This window comes from Lonchura striata, chromosome 1 (genome assembly GCF_046129695.1).
Source record: "Lonchura striata isolate bLonStr1 chromosome 1, bLonStr1.mat, whole genome shotgun sequence".
Lineage (NCBI taxonomy): Eukaryota > Metazoa > Chordata > Aves > Passeriformes > Estrildidae > Lonchura > Lonchura striata.
This window is the reverse complement of record NC_134603.1, coordinates 45,054,274-45,068,631: the sequence shown is the minus strand read 5'-3', so window position 1 is coordinate 45,068,631 and position 14,358 is coordinate 45,054,274. Positions and strand designations below refer to the sequence as shown.

At 35.9% G+C, this 14,358-nt stretch overlaps 1 long non-coding RNA gene across 1 annotated transcript in view; it reads left to right on the top strand.

The window, feature by feature from the left end:
- The first annotated feature begins 9,664 nt into the window (after nucleotides 1-9,664).
- The window catches only part of LOC110468138 (uncharacterized), a 51,517-nt gene continuing 46,823 nt past the window's right edge, over nucleotides 9,665-14,358 (top strand). Inside the window, exons 1-2 of the long non-coding RNA XR_002465034.3 lie at nucleotides 9,665-9,734; nucleotides 13,910-13,962. This is a non-coding gene — a long non-coding RNA (uncharacterized LOC110468138). The remainder of the gene's footprint in view (nucleotides 9,735-13,909; nucleotides 13,963-14,358) is intronic.

The following is a 14,358-nucleotide window of genomic DNA, read 5'->3' as shown; positions in this document are numbered from 1 at the left end:
ATATTTGATGTTCATTCCTCCTTTGTTCTTCCAGTGACAAGAGTAGATATTGCAGGTTTTGGGCTTCTGCATTCTATATTTGGGGGTAGGGTGTTGTGAATCTTTGGTGATTCACAGTCTGCTGCTGTACACTTGTGTGAGTGTGAGGACAGGTTTGCCTGTGAGGACAGGGGTGGCCCATGTCACCATCATGTCACATTGCCAACATTGTGCTGCTGTGCTCAGTCTCTAGACCTTGTTCAATTGCCAGATTGTCCTGTACCCACCCCTCTTTTGCTGTCATGTAGGCAAATTTTGCCCTCAACTTGTGCTCTTAAACTAACCAAGTCAGACATTTTGATATTATTTGTACTTTGTACTTGCCCAGACAGAAACAATGCTAAAGGAAGTGTCTCATTTGTGGAACCCAAACCCTCAACCCAGTGCTTTTGCAGACCTCAGGTAAGGATTTCCCTTTAAATCTCTGTAATAGAGGCATAACTAGCTGTAACTGTTAGGACATAATGTGTGAATGAAGTGCATTTTAGTTTATTATATAGGTTCTACAAGGTTTGCCTGATAAAATTACTATATTTTTAAATTAATATTTGCAATGAAATGGATCTCTCTCCTTGAAGTAGACTTTATTAATTCTTTCCTCTGTTATTCTCATATTAAAAGTATGCTATTTCATAAATGATTAATTGCTTGCATCAAATTGTTAGGTATTTTTTCTTCTCTCCTTATCATATAGCTAACCTTCATATTATGGGGTCCTGATATTTAGAATAAACCTTTAATTTGTTAATTTGTGTTATTTGCATTGGTATATTTTGGACATGCTATCCTTTATTTAATAAAGCATCTTAAAGAACATTGCAAACATTTGCTAATTAAGCACCATAATAGTCTTAAGCCCACAAAATTAGCAATATGCAATTAATAGGATGAGCTGTCACTCATTATTGAAAGCTTAATATGTAGCAAAGCAGCCAAATAAAAGGATATGATGGTGTTAAAATGTTGACTCTATGGTGGTAACCCAGGTGATAGAGTTAGGCACAAAACCTGCACTTGACAAGAATGCTGGGGATGACTTCACCATTTGCTGTGTAGACCCACATGTTGTCCAAAAGACAGTAAACTGGCTTCTATTCTCTTTTACTCACATGCCAGCTTGGAATGATATTATGTGAATGTTGTAATGGTGCTGATAAATGTAGTTTCCATATGCTTCAAGAATACCCACTTACCCTTTCACTCAAAACCTTCTTTGGCCACAATGAATGGACTGGGAGACATCTTCAAAAGTCAGTGAGATCTACCAATCTAACTGAAAAATACTGCTAAAATTTGAGATGGCTGACATAATTACCATATTTTCAGGGGTATAAATTTCACCCAATTCACTTAGACTGGTGGGATTTATTTTGCTTTTATTCCTCACCTTGCTTTCCTTTTAATATATGCATAATCAGGCTGTATGATCAAAACACTTTTGCTCTGGAAGATTAGTTAAAGCGTACAGTAGAGTAATGTGTCAGATATGCATAGGTTGGAAACATGTTCCTCCTTGAGGAAAACATTTTCATCAGTTCTTTTGCATTTCACTTATATTTCTCATTGACTTTAAAAGCTTGAAGAATGTGTCGCATAATACATTATATATTTTCTCTGTTCAGTTTTCAAGATCTTGATATGTTACTGCTTTTTTAAAAAAAATATTTTAAATATGGCATTAAAATTCACAAATTATATTACAAAAGGAACATAAATTCCATGGAAAGGACAGATTTACAGAATTTTAAAGCAAATTTCAAAAGCTCAGCTGTCATCATACCATCCGTTGCAATGAGTATAAATAACTTCCTTTTAATATATGAAGCACTGGGAGGAGAAAAGAAAAAGATATATGCATAGCAGGAAAACTCCAGGTGCTCCTAGAGTTATTTGGGACACTTTCCAGTTGAAAATATGGAAATACTGTCACTCAGGCCAGAAAGCTTGTTGCTATGGGGACACAATAACAGAATCATTTGACAACTTGGCAGTTGTTAGAGTTGGCAGAGAGAACTCTGGGAGAGGGGCTGTTGGATGATTTCAGGTGGGTGTGCACTGGGGATGGATGGGTGGCTAGCAAGAAAAAAGACTGAGAAATTATTTCAATCTTTCAATCTCTCCTTTATGTTGGAGTGGGGTTTTTTGTCTGTTTTGCTTTTTTAAAATTTTTTTGTTTGTTTTTCGTTTTGGTTTTTACAGTGTTCCTACTTAGAAGTTTAACATCTTTGAAAAAGGAAGAAGACCCATATTCAGACATCAGCTAGCTATGTATTCACCCTAGGATGAATATATATTGAAATGAAAAAAATTATGCAAGAGCTGGCAAAGAGATAAGGCTGCATAAAAAGCCGATATGATTTTGGCTGTTCCCTCTGAGGAGTCATATCATAAACCAAGAAGATTATAGTTCCTCTGTAGTTCAGATGTGATGGTTGTTAGAATATTATAGTAGCTGCAGTACATAGAGAGTCAGAGATTAACTAGGAAGAATTTAAAACCAGGTAGCAGTAATTATCGAAAACTGGAGGCTGGTTTATAAAGATGAAAGAGCTAACACTGTTTAAGTTGGCTGAATGTCAGATAAGATGCATGTCACTAGTTCGCTAATATTTCAAGAGTCTGAACATCAAAGCAGTCAAGGAAATATTTAGTTGAATAATAGTATTCTTGGAAGAAATTGGGGTGGAACTAAGGAAAATAAAAACCATACTAGATACAAGGAAAGGAATCCTACTGCTGAGTCTATTACATTAAAGAGTGATCACAGTTTCTGATACACTTGGAAAGTCCCAATTGACACTGGGAAATGCACGGAAAAAAGTACATTAGGCAGAAGTTTTAGTATTGTATTGCCGCTGAAAAATATATAAATCCTATTTCTTTTACTGGGAGGAAGTGAGAAAAATCCGGTGACTGTTTTGGGGTGCTTTTCTAGATGAAATTAAAGACAAGATTGAGAAGTCATTCCGTGGCAGTACATGAATTGGTAATGTGTCATATTTGAGTGATGCACTTACATACAAAAATCCTCAGGGTTCCAATGCCGCAAGAGAATCTAGGGAGAGAAACAATGTCCTAATTCAGTCATAGATAAGGAACAGTGAATTTTCCTAAACTGCATTGTGTGCATATTGAAGATCATGTAATTATATCATTTAGGGTATTTGGGAATGTTTCTTGTTCTGTAACAGTTTTTCAGGGGAATACTGTCTCCACTAGAAGAAAGAAAGTGATTAATGTTTTCTGTGGTTTATGTCACAATATAAATATCATATATGTTCATAGATTTTAATCCTTTCCTACAGACAAACTGCCTCTCTTTCTCTTCTGTTCTCTTATGATCATGCCACCCAGACTGTTTCCTTTCCCTGTGCAAATCAAAATCAATTAAAAATATCCCCACAGGACCCAATTTTCAGAGAACCTAGATATCCACACCTCTAATGGAAGTCAATGATAGCTTCAGGCATGTGGCATCTCTGAAACACAGGCTCTATAGAGCTAAGTAAAGAAAAACATATGGATTTTTTAGGTAATATACCATGGGAGAAATCTCTAAATAGGCCCTGAAATAATGAAGCTACGTGTTTTATGCTATAGTCCAACTTGCAATCACTAGGCCATCTCATCACAGGGGAAAAAGGGATATTGAGAGTTATTGAACATTGCCAATTTTTGCTGTGGATCAGCTTGAAGTTATTTAGCACAGATGTTTCTGTAATTGTGACACACTGGGAAAATCCACATGCTCAATAGCCCTCAAACTTGCACTTCCATCTGTGCAGTATGATGGTCTACAGTTACTGCACACAGCTGCAATATAAAGCACACAGAGTTCTGTCTGGCTTAAGATCTGCTGAAGGATTTTTCTTAGCACCATCTGCACTTTTTATCTACTTGTCTCCCTGAGGTTCTGTGTTTAGATGCAGTACAGTTATAAGACAGTAAAATATAAGCCTAGTAAAAATAATAATGTGTAAAGAACTGAACAAAATTTAACAGTGTGGTTAGAAACCTCTCATGATGTGTAAGTATGTTAAGAATTTAACAATAAACTGTGAAATCCATCAGTATTTCTATTTATATTCTTAAGTCAGTCTTGAACTATATTAGTAACAACTGAAAGATAGGATTCTTATACTAGAAAAAGAGCATGATTTAACTCATAGTGGTGAAAATGATGCTTCTGGAAACTGCTTCCTCATCCTGATATCTTCTTAGACTTTGATCACATTCCAAAAAGTACAGGTAAAAAATTTCCACCTCTGCTGATTTAACAAACATTTTGGAATCAAAACAGTGTGTACCAATCTAGAAAATTAGAGAGGAAGACTTCCACTACCTTTGAAATTTAAATAGGCTTGAGTGTTAATTATTCATAACTTATTTGTTCAGTTCAGGCTCAGGATACAAAGAAAAAAAAAAGGTAATCTTTCAAAATTTAGGCATATACAGCACAGTGTGGAGAGACAGAAGCTGTTGGTACTATCCAGGCAGGGAGAAAAGTTTTGCTGTCATATTATTTTTTCCCTATGTTGCTGCAGCTGTGAGTCCATTATGTATCCCTATCTAAGGAGAAAGTAGGACTGTTACCTCAGCCCTTGACTTTATAGCCCCAATTGAAGAATGGACTTGTCATTTAACTTTTTCTCTGCAGTGAGCTGCTGCTTTTGTTCTGCAACTCTTTCTTGCAATATCCTGATCCAAGTTGCTTCTATAGCTGGTTGTTGCACTGGGAAGTGTAGCAATTCCAACAAGAGGACACTGTAAAATGTTCCTCATCATGCAGCCATGCTAAATAATGCAAGAGAACTTCTGCATTCTCACATTTAACAGGAACTCTTTAGACCCTGAGACAGTAAAGAAAGCCATCTCACTTCTAAACCAGACTGTAATCTCCTATGATTGGAATGCTCATGGAATTCAGTCCTGTAGAAACCTGGAATATTAATGACAGAATTTTGATTCTTGCTAGAAATACCTTGGGATCTGGAACTGTCAGAACCTCTTTTTTATGTCTTCCTTTGTCCCTTCTTGACTTCTGCTCTGGGAGCTCAACTTCATCATGGTCTTAGAGAAACAGCTAACTGTACAAGAGTGTTGCAGAACCAGTATGTTTCTGGGGTATGTTTTATCCAGCCCTTCAATCAATTATTTTTTGTTTCTTTAGATTTGTAGATGGTAGAGTCACAGATAGATGCACAGTGTGTATTCATCCAGCACTACTGCACATCTGTTACTGTATTTATGTAACATTTTCTTTCTCTCAAAAATAGAAAAGGGCTTGTGTTGTAGCACATAATATTAAGACACTACTTTCCTGGCTATAAAAGTAAGTTTCTGCCTGAAGTGCATCATGACAATCCAATACATAGACATCGTGAGAAATCCCCTGTGGCAGGAAAGACTAAATTTTGTATGCTAATTCCAAAATCTCCACAAAATCTATGACGATGAAGAATGCTATGCCCTCCATTTTAATATCCTTTCTCTTATGTTATTTTCAAGGTTGAATTCATTATGCCATACTTTCCTTTTTTAAAAATCTTTTTTAATTTTTTCCTTCTCTCTTTGCCTCTTTGGAATGACTTTGGGGAGCCCTTAACAATACATGTCAAAATGCAAGGGCTGCACTGCATTGTGAACTGTTTCTCTGCTGACTCATCTGCCACAGCTAATCAAGACTTTTTGGTCTACATTCTGCAGCATTTTAAACCTTTTAGCAGTAAAGCAGTGCTTTTTTGCTCAAAAGCTTTTAAATTATAGTACATGGTGGGTGGCTGATAGGATTTTTTTTCCTAAAGTGAAAACTCTTTTCTTGTTATTTCTACCTGGTGTCGTGTTCTATTTATCAAGTCACAAAGTTTTTGGTGGCCAGTAACTTTTTTTTTTTCTGAGCTGGGGAATTATTTTCCTATTTAGATAGCCCCACACCTTTTTAGTTTGGTCTCAGTGGCACCTCTCAGTGACACACAAGCCTAGGCTATTCTTTCCAACAAAGCAGAAAGAGAAACATTGGTCCTCAGTCTGCATACTTCAGGAATGAAGTTGGGGACAGGAAAAACAGGGAACTTTATGGGTACAACATTTTCAGTTCATTGTAGCTCCTTGGGTGAGGAGACAAAAGACCACAACTTCCAAGATTTTCCAGTTTATGCTCTTCCTGCTATTCTGAGTTGTCTTCATTGTCCTCTGCTGTCTGGAAGTCCTAGCAAGTACTGTCCAGTCCAGTACCTTCACAGGGGACTCACATGACTTGAACTAAAGGATTTTCCTCACGACTTTGGCAGCTGGAGAAAAAAACGTTGTTTGCAAAGGAACAATATGTGCAGCTTGATAAATGGTGCAGTCTCTGTATGTTGCTTCTATAGAACATCTCAAACATTGTGTCAGTGATTTGTGTTCTCAGCAGTCTTTCTTTTAGGCAGTTCCTCCAGGATGAAACAAGATTAATATCGTTTCTTTAAGGATTCAGAGAAACTGTAGACACTGTAGAAGTAAAAATTAACTGTATTTAGGACCTATATTGTATAAACTGTACAATTCGCAGTGATTTTTATCACCACATTTCCCAGTGCTTAATTCTGAAACTCCCTCACCAATTCACTTTTTCCATTTGGGGAGTATAATAAAGAGCTGATTTAAGGATTCTGTGTTAAGAAGTACAGATGATCACTCAAGACTTTTTTTTAGAGGGTCTAATATTTACCTTTGATTTTATGCTTACCAAAAATACCCCAAGTAATTATTTTACAGACACAGAAATTTAAATTCCTATACTATCTAATATATCTCTTTGACTATTTTACTTGAATAGAAGCTACACCTTGAATTACTTTTATTTTGATTGCAAAATTATCATTAAAAATTGCAATACATTTTTGCAATGATGGGGAAGTGGTGGATGTCCCATTTCTTGATGTGTTCAAGGCCTGGTTGTATGGAAGTCTAAGCAACTTGGTCTAGTGAAAGGTATCCCTGTCCATGGCAGGGAGGTGGAACACAATGGTCTTTAAGGTTCTTTCCAGCCCAAACCATTCTATAATTAATTCTATGAATTTTGGAGTGGAAATAAGTTATAGATGGCATGGTACAAGTGGACTTTAAGTTCTTACCCAGTGAATTACACAGAGTCTTTGTTGCTACTTAATGATGATGTATTTTTCTGACTCAGCTACTCTCTTTTCTCTCTCCAACTTCCTATAACAAGAATTTGAGAAATTTAAAGATGCCTCTGTTTCTGGCTGGTGTCTGACTATAGTCCACAAGACTTTAGCAGCCAGTAATCATGAAATCCCAGGACAAGAAAAGAATTTTAAGAAATTGTCTCATCCCTTTTGTTTGTTTAACTGTTATTTAAAGCAAATACCATTCTTTGGTCTTCTCTACTCTGAATTAAACTACTCATTTCCTTTAGTCTTTGTCCATAGGCCATTTTTTTTTTTTTGCTTGACTCTCTGCATTGATCTATGAGTTTATTGAAGTATACTGCCCAGGACTAGACACAATATTCTGTCTAAGGTCATAGCATTGAATAAAACATTGAACAAAGCAGAAGGATTACTTCACATTTCCTTCCAGTCACAGTCTTTCTTATACATCCGGCTGTATAGATTCTGAGGCATTTGCCTTTTTCACAACAGCATGACACTGTTGACTCATGTTCACTTTGTGATCCTTTACCATCATTCATTTATTTTTTCATAGAACTATCTATAGAGTGTTATTCCTCATCCTATATTTATGTAGCGAATTAACCATGACTAAGTATGGGATCTTGCTTTTACCCCTACTAAATCTTGTAATATATTCTGTCCATATCTCTGATTTTTTAAGATCATCTTGAATTCTGTCCTTGCCCTCTAACATTGTTTTGGTCCCTTCAAGGAAATGGTATCTGTTAACTTAATAAGCCTGCTCTCTGTTCCTTTTAGATCATTAATGAAAATATTGAATTGTTTTAAACCCAGAGGAGACAGACCATTAATATCCTGTTAGGTATGTATTTCTGATGAAAAACAAATTGAAGACATAATTACATTGTTCTAACACACACATATAATGGTTGACTGAGAACTGAAAATATGGTTTTATTGTATCAGTTAAAGGTTTTATTGTAATTTGGGTTTAAAACATGAATAATAATAAATATTCTTCCAAAAAAGTACATGCATTTGTGTAGTGAAAAATTAATTTTCTCATATTTCTTTCTGTCTATATATGTCTTTTTAGGGTTGCCACAGATCTCATCCATGACCTCAAAAAATATGCCATCAAAACTGATGTTGAACTCTATAAAATTTTGTGAAGCATTTTGGTACCAATAAACTGCTATTAAAAAAGCAAAAAAAGGATAAATTTTGAAAGGTTCTAAGCAGCTCTAATATTTGCAACTGGATTTCTGATTAAAAAAAAAACTTTACACTAGGTTACAGAAAGTGCAGTGTTATCCAACAAAAAAAAAAAAAAAAAAAGACAAAATTGAAAAGAGGAAAAATAGATTGATTTCAAGGAAATCTTTCTGAAAATAGCATCAATGAATCTGAGCTCTCATGGGAAGGTATGGAAAATTCTTTGTGTTTCTGCCTATGGCAAGGAGGCCAGACTAGAACTTTAGGGCCCAGACATTTTTAGACTTAAGCAGTCAAGTAACCAACAGGGACCATCTGTGCCATGACAGGCAAAGGAGTCCATCTGAGGTCTCACAGAGAATGATGCAGACACTTCACAAATCTGTAGCTGCAAGAACCAAGGAACACATGACCTCCATTAGGGACTGAAAAGAAGGGAGTCAATTCTCCTGAGCTCAGTATAGTTCAGTGTCTGAAATTGTCCACAAGGCAGTAGATTTTGTTTACTACACAGTAGATTTTGTTTTAATTTTTTACTGTTTTCCTATTTTTAGGAATTTAAGGAATGGTCCTTTTTTGTTGTTGTTGTTGTTTGAGGCAGTCTAATTTGTATTATAGCGTGTTTATTATAAACCTTCACACTGAGAGAAAAATCTTCACAATTTAAGCTTAAAAGCCAGAATTCCTCTTTGAGGAGAAAGACTAATGAACACCGTACCAGTGACTGTAACTTGGAGTATCTACTTTGAATATGTGAAGGAATAGAAAACAAAAAATATTTTTTCATAAATGTCTGTTACAGGTTGTTGTAAATTTTTTACTTTATTTACTCCTTTCAGCCAAGAACCCTGCACTTCCTACTCTTTATATATAATTATTTTATATTGGTTGTAGTAAGAAAAAGAGAGAGAACAAAGCACATGTGACAGCCTACTTAATGTGCCATTAGGAAAAGTATGGCAGAAATGAGGACTATTCAGGACCATACAGTGGAAAGTAGTGCATTACACATAGGAGGACAAACCTTTTCTGATTTGAGGAAGTGTGAATTTAGCCTAGCTCCAGATTAACCATGGTCCCAGAGTCACAGATGTGCGTTAGTACTGTGCTGATTTCTAGAGGAAGGTCTTGCAGGGTTAGGGATCTGCAACTAGAGATTGGAAAGAAGGTGGTAAACTGAGAAATATATGTCACTGACCTATTTTGTAGCCTGCTCCCTCCCTAGCTGCAGAAATTTTGGCACTCAGATATATTAATCAGTTTTGGCACAGCTCCTCCTGAAACCTCAGGATTCACCTTTAAGGAGGGAGACAGATTTCTGCCAGCTAGAGACAGCTATTTTGGGTAAGGCTGAGGCTCCTGGCAACCCATAGAGATGGTTTTCTTTGGTGGATGGGTGTCTATTCCTGCAGTACTCATTTTTCATCCAATTTTTGTGCTTGAGAAGTCTGTGTCTGAATATCCTCTGTAGCTGTGTAAAGAAAACTCAACTCTGGTTTTGATTTTTGTAATTAAACTTGATTTGGATGCTGAAGAAAATAGTATATAGATAGAAAACCTAAGGAGCAGTTAGTATATGGGATCTTTGTATTTGGTTTTACTGACATGCACATTAATCAATTTCCATTGCTTGGAGTAATTTAATGACAATTTCATTTAATTTAATTTGATGCACATATTTTTGAAGTTATAAGGGAAATTCACAGAAATTTAATCAGAACTTGTCCTCCTTCCTGAACTTCGCCTGTTTTCATGGTAAGCTTGTCAGAAAAAAGACTGTATTTTGCTAAGTCTTTACATACAGTATGATAGAGTAGGTCTGATCTCAAGCTGGACCCTAGACAGTACTGTAATGCAAATAATAAGAACAGATTTTGCCAACAGAGAGCCTATGTATATATTTATATATCAGGATTTATCTCCCATTTTTATTCTTTCCTTTAGAAGTTTAGAGGGTTCTTTACTAGTCATTCAAGTACTAAATATTTAGCATAAATTCATATGAAAGTTGCTTTGATCTTTGTGTAAATAAACAGGCTCTGTTTCTCCCATAGGACTCTTTCTTGAAAATGATTTCTTTCATCAAGTAGTTTGTTGTATCTCTGTGAACATCAGTACTACTTCCTTCAGAACTTCAAACAAATATTTCCTGCACATTTACAGGAAACATATTAAACACTATAAATGGCAACCTGCCTTGCACCTGATTCAATAGTTAAAGTGAGGTGTGAGCAGCTGAATGACACAGTGCTCTTCTGGCATCGTGGCAGATAAGTATCATATGTGGGATGTCTTCTATAGCAATGTGAACAATACACTTACAGACATAAGAATCTTTTCTTTATTCAACCTGAATGTTTAAGCATTGATGGTACAAACCTGGCAATTGTAGTTTGCCTTTGGTTACTGATAACCATCCTGGAAAGTCCCAAAGAACAATAACAAAAGCTAACATGGTAAGTCAAGTGCAAATCTCTTATAGATGGGGAAGGTAAGCAAAAATAAATGTAACAAACTGGGAAGAGAGGGAGAGTAGAAATCCTATTATGATGTAAATTTACCTCAGCAAAATTTTCAGCAAAGTATTTGTTACGTCTCCAAAATAGGTTGCAATCTCAGAGGCCTCATCTTTATTTACTTTGTTATCGGTGTAAAAATGTGGCCAGAATCTGGTGTTCAGTATCTTAAATGTGATATATTGGGCAGGAAGCCACGGATGACTCTATCCCTAGAAAGCACAGCTTCAAAATGTGTTTTCTGCAGAAGAACGTATTATTTGAGTCTCTAAGAAAAAAATGGTTTTAATGAGTGATTGTTTTACCAAGCCCTCCTCCTGGAACAAACTAACAACTTCACCTTGTTATCAACTTCAAATTTTGACTTGTCAGGAGGATATTTTGAAAGTTTTCTGTAGATATGCTCCTTTCTTACAGAAAAAACCAGACATCTGTGAAGCCAATTTTCATAGCTTTACTGGCTTTGAGTACTCTTCTTTGCTTTTAGAATGCTCTGAAATTATTTTAATTGAATCAAAGCCATAAATTATAATTTCTGGGAGACACTACCATGTAATTGTTTCTCTTTGCAATATTTACACTTTAACTCAGTAATCCTCTCCAGCGTCCTGCTTTGGAACTCCGTTTTGGCCATGTAATTCATTCACTTCACAATCAGTCAAGGCTCTGCTCTATAATTCTAATTTTGTTAAGTGATATTAATATTGAACAGCTGAGGTTTATTATTTTTGAATGAAGTCACTCTTTATTCTTCCTGTCTTAAGACTCAGTTAATATTCTGAATAAATACACAGCTTCCAAATAGGTACACATTTGACCATTAGTTAATCTTCAGCCAAAGACATTAGGGAAACTCAAGGCTGTTTGAACCTCCAGATCATTTGAATTTACAAAGAATTTTGGTCCTTTCCAGTTTCTCTTCACTAGATGCAGCTTTTCATTTGTCACTGTCCAAATGGGAAATTTTTCTATTTACTGAATGATCTGATACACACAGAGAATATGCATGATTTTACAACATTTACATACTTAACAAACACAATTTATAAACCTGCGTTCTCTCTGTCTCTAGGCTATGTAGACAATGCTTATATGTCATGATTACCATTAATTCGCAGTTTGATTTCACTGTTAAGCTACTTTATACTACTTGGATAATGAATGGATCCTTATAGACTTAACAAATAGACTAAATCCTCAAAACACTTGGAAAGCCATGGAGACAGGACTAGTACTGGCTCCTAGTCTTCAGTCTGGGAGTAAGACTTACATAATGTTGAGCACATTTTGAAAAGGGTTTTACCAGAGAGCTAAATGCACTATTCCCAGACAGAATACTAAAAGAGAGTAGAGGCTTACATTTTTTAGATGGCCTGTCTTTAAAGCAGACATATGCATTCATCATAATTTGAATCATCAGTAAACTGAGGTAGGAGTGAGGTACAGGCGGGACTGCTGAAGGAGAACAGTGCGGATATCACAGATGAGCAATAAATTAGACATTGCACTATGCAATTACACTGTTGAAAATCTCAAGAATTGTTAGCACATGTGTAAAAGATTTAATTGCCCCAAATGCTGTTAAGGTCAAAGAAGGACTTTGCTCACTGCAGCGAACAGTGCAAAGAAGCAACTGCTGATCTGCTCCCTCTACCTACCCACTCCCTGAATATTCCTCCTGGATTCCAAGAATTTAGATGTGAGTTAAGACACCTGACTTGAGATAAGATAAAGGTGGTACTATTGTCCAATTATCTTAGGTTTAAAGACAATTAAACAAGACTAGAGGAGAAGAATATACCCACAAGGAAAGGCAGCTCAGCAGCTGTGCTGAAAATTAGCCCATTGACTCAAGATGTGAGGCTCAACTCAAAAGAGGAAGAAGACTGAGCATGGGACTGATTAGCATTGGAAGCGAGGGAATCATTTAAATGATAGGAAAAGAGAAGTGTTAGCTGGGGAGCATTGATTCCTTCCTTTGCTAAATGTATAAATGGTGAGAAGCTTTGAGCAACCTTGGGATCCCTGCCACTGAGAAGACCAGAAGAAAAGGATTGACAGGATGCCATCTGGATCCAAGGGTGGTGGAATTTTTTCTTTTAATCTGACTCTCTGACACTGTTTCTTTCTCTGCTCTCTTTTTTTCTATTTCTTTCTATCTCTTTCTACTTCACATTAATTGTTAAATAAAACCCATACTATTGACTTCAACATATAGTCTTATTTTCATCTTAATTCAGGCAAAGGCATCTCTATAAGAATTATAAAATTGGATTTTAACAGCGCATTGTAAAGACCCCTTCCCTAGAACAATTAGAATTTATAAATGTTATCTTACTGAAGCACTTGGAAACGTAGACCATGATGTCTCTTAACAGTCTTGTGATTCATTAACTCTTGAGTATTATCAGGAGCAGGACAAAGCCCTAGAAGAGATCTTGGATTGATACAGGAAAATAATTCCAGTCTTCCTACAATAGTGTATTTTAGGGCCTTGATATCATCCTCTAGTCTGTCTCATGAGTTTTGGTGATAACAAAAGTAAACATGACCTCACTTTCTGGAGTTGTGGAAAGTGTAATAATGAAAGCATGTATCTATTAACTTGTCAGTTCACAATCTCTCATTTTAGAAACAATCAGGTTAGGAAGCTGACATACTGACATATTTGACATTAAGTTGAATGTTTGGAGTTATTTCATTTTCCCTCTGATGATAACTTTTTAAAACCTGTGTTTGCTATTTGCTCATGTTGAAGTCTGTGAATAAAAATGTGTGTCACTGATGGTATTAACATGTAATCAAAGGCACTGCCATGGTTTGGATTATGGTTGGTTAAGTTCTTGGGAGAGTTTGCAAGTACTATCACTGCACTGTACAATCTCATTCATCAAAAGAAGATTGTTTATGCACTTTTTAAATATAAATATGATATGACTGTAAAGTTTTATTAATATTTCCTTATATTTTTTAATTTCCACTTTTTTCTTTCTTCTTCTGCAGTATTCTCCCAGCTGCTTCTGCTGACCTCTGAGTATGAAAAGAGTTTCAGGCAGGTCAGTACAATGCAGTGAAGGTTTACTTTTCAGAAAGACAGAGGGGTTGGAAGTTTTTAATGGAAAGACTAGTTTGTTTAATTTTTCAAACCCTTCTTTGCAAAAAACTGTTTGTTACACAGTAAATCTCCAGTTAGCCTGGTTTCTGAGGCCATTCAACCACCAGCAATTACTCTGATGGGCTATCTCTGGGATAACTCTATTAAGAGCAGTTGGATTACACAGTTTTTGGATTACATTGTGGTGGTATAATCTATAGCAGGGAAAATAATTCCTCGGTATACTTCTGAAAAGACGAAACTTTCTCAACACACTAGATTCAGGGAGTCTAAAATGGCAACAGTTTCAAAAATACATGGTGGTAGATGCAAAGAACTCCTGCTTTTCAGCCTCCTA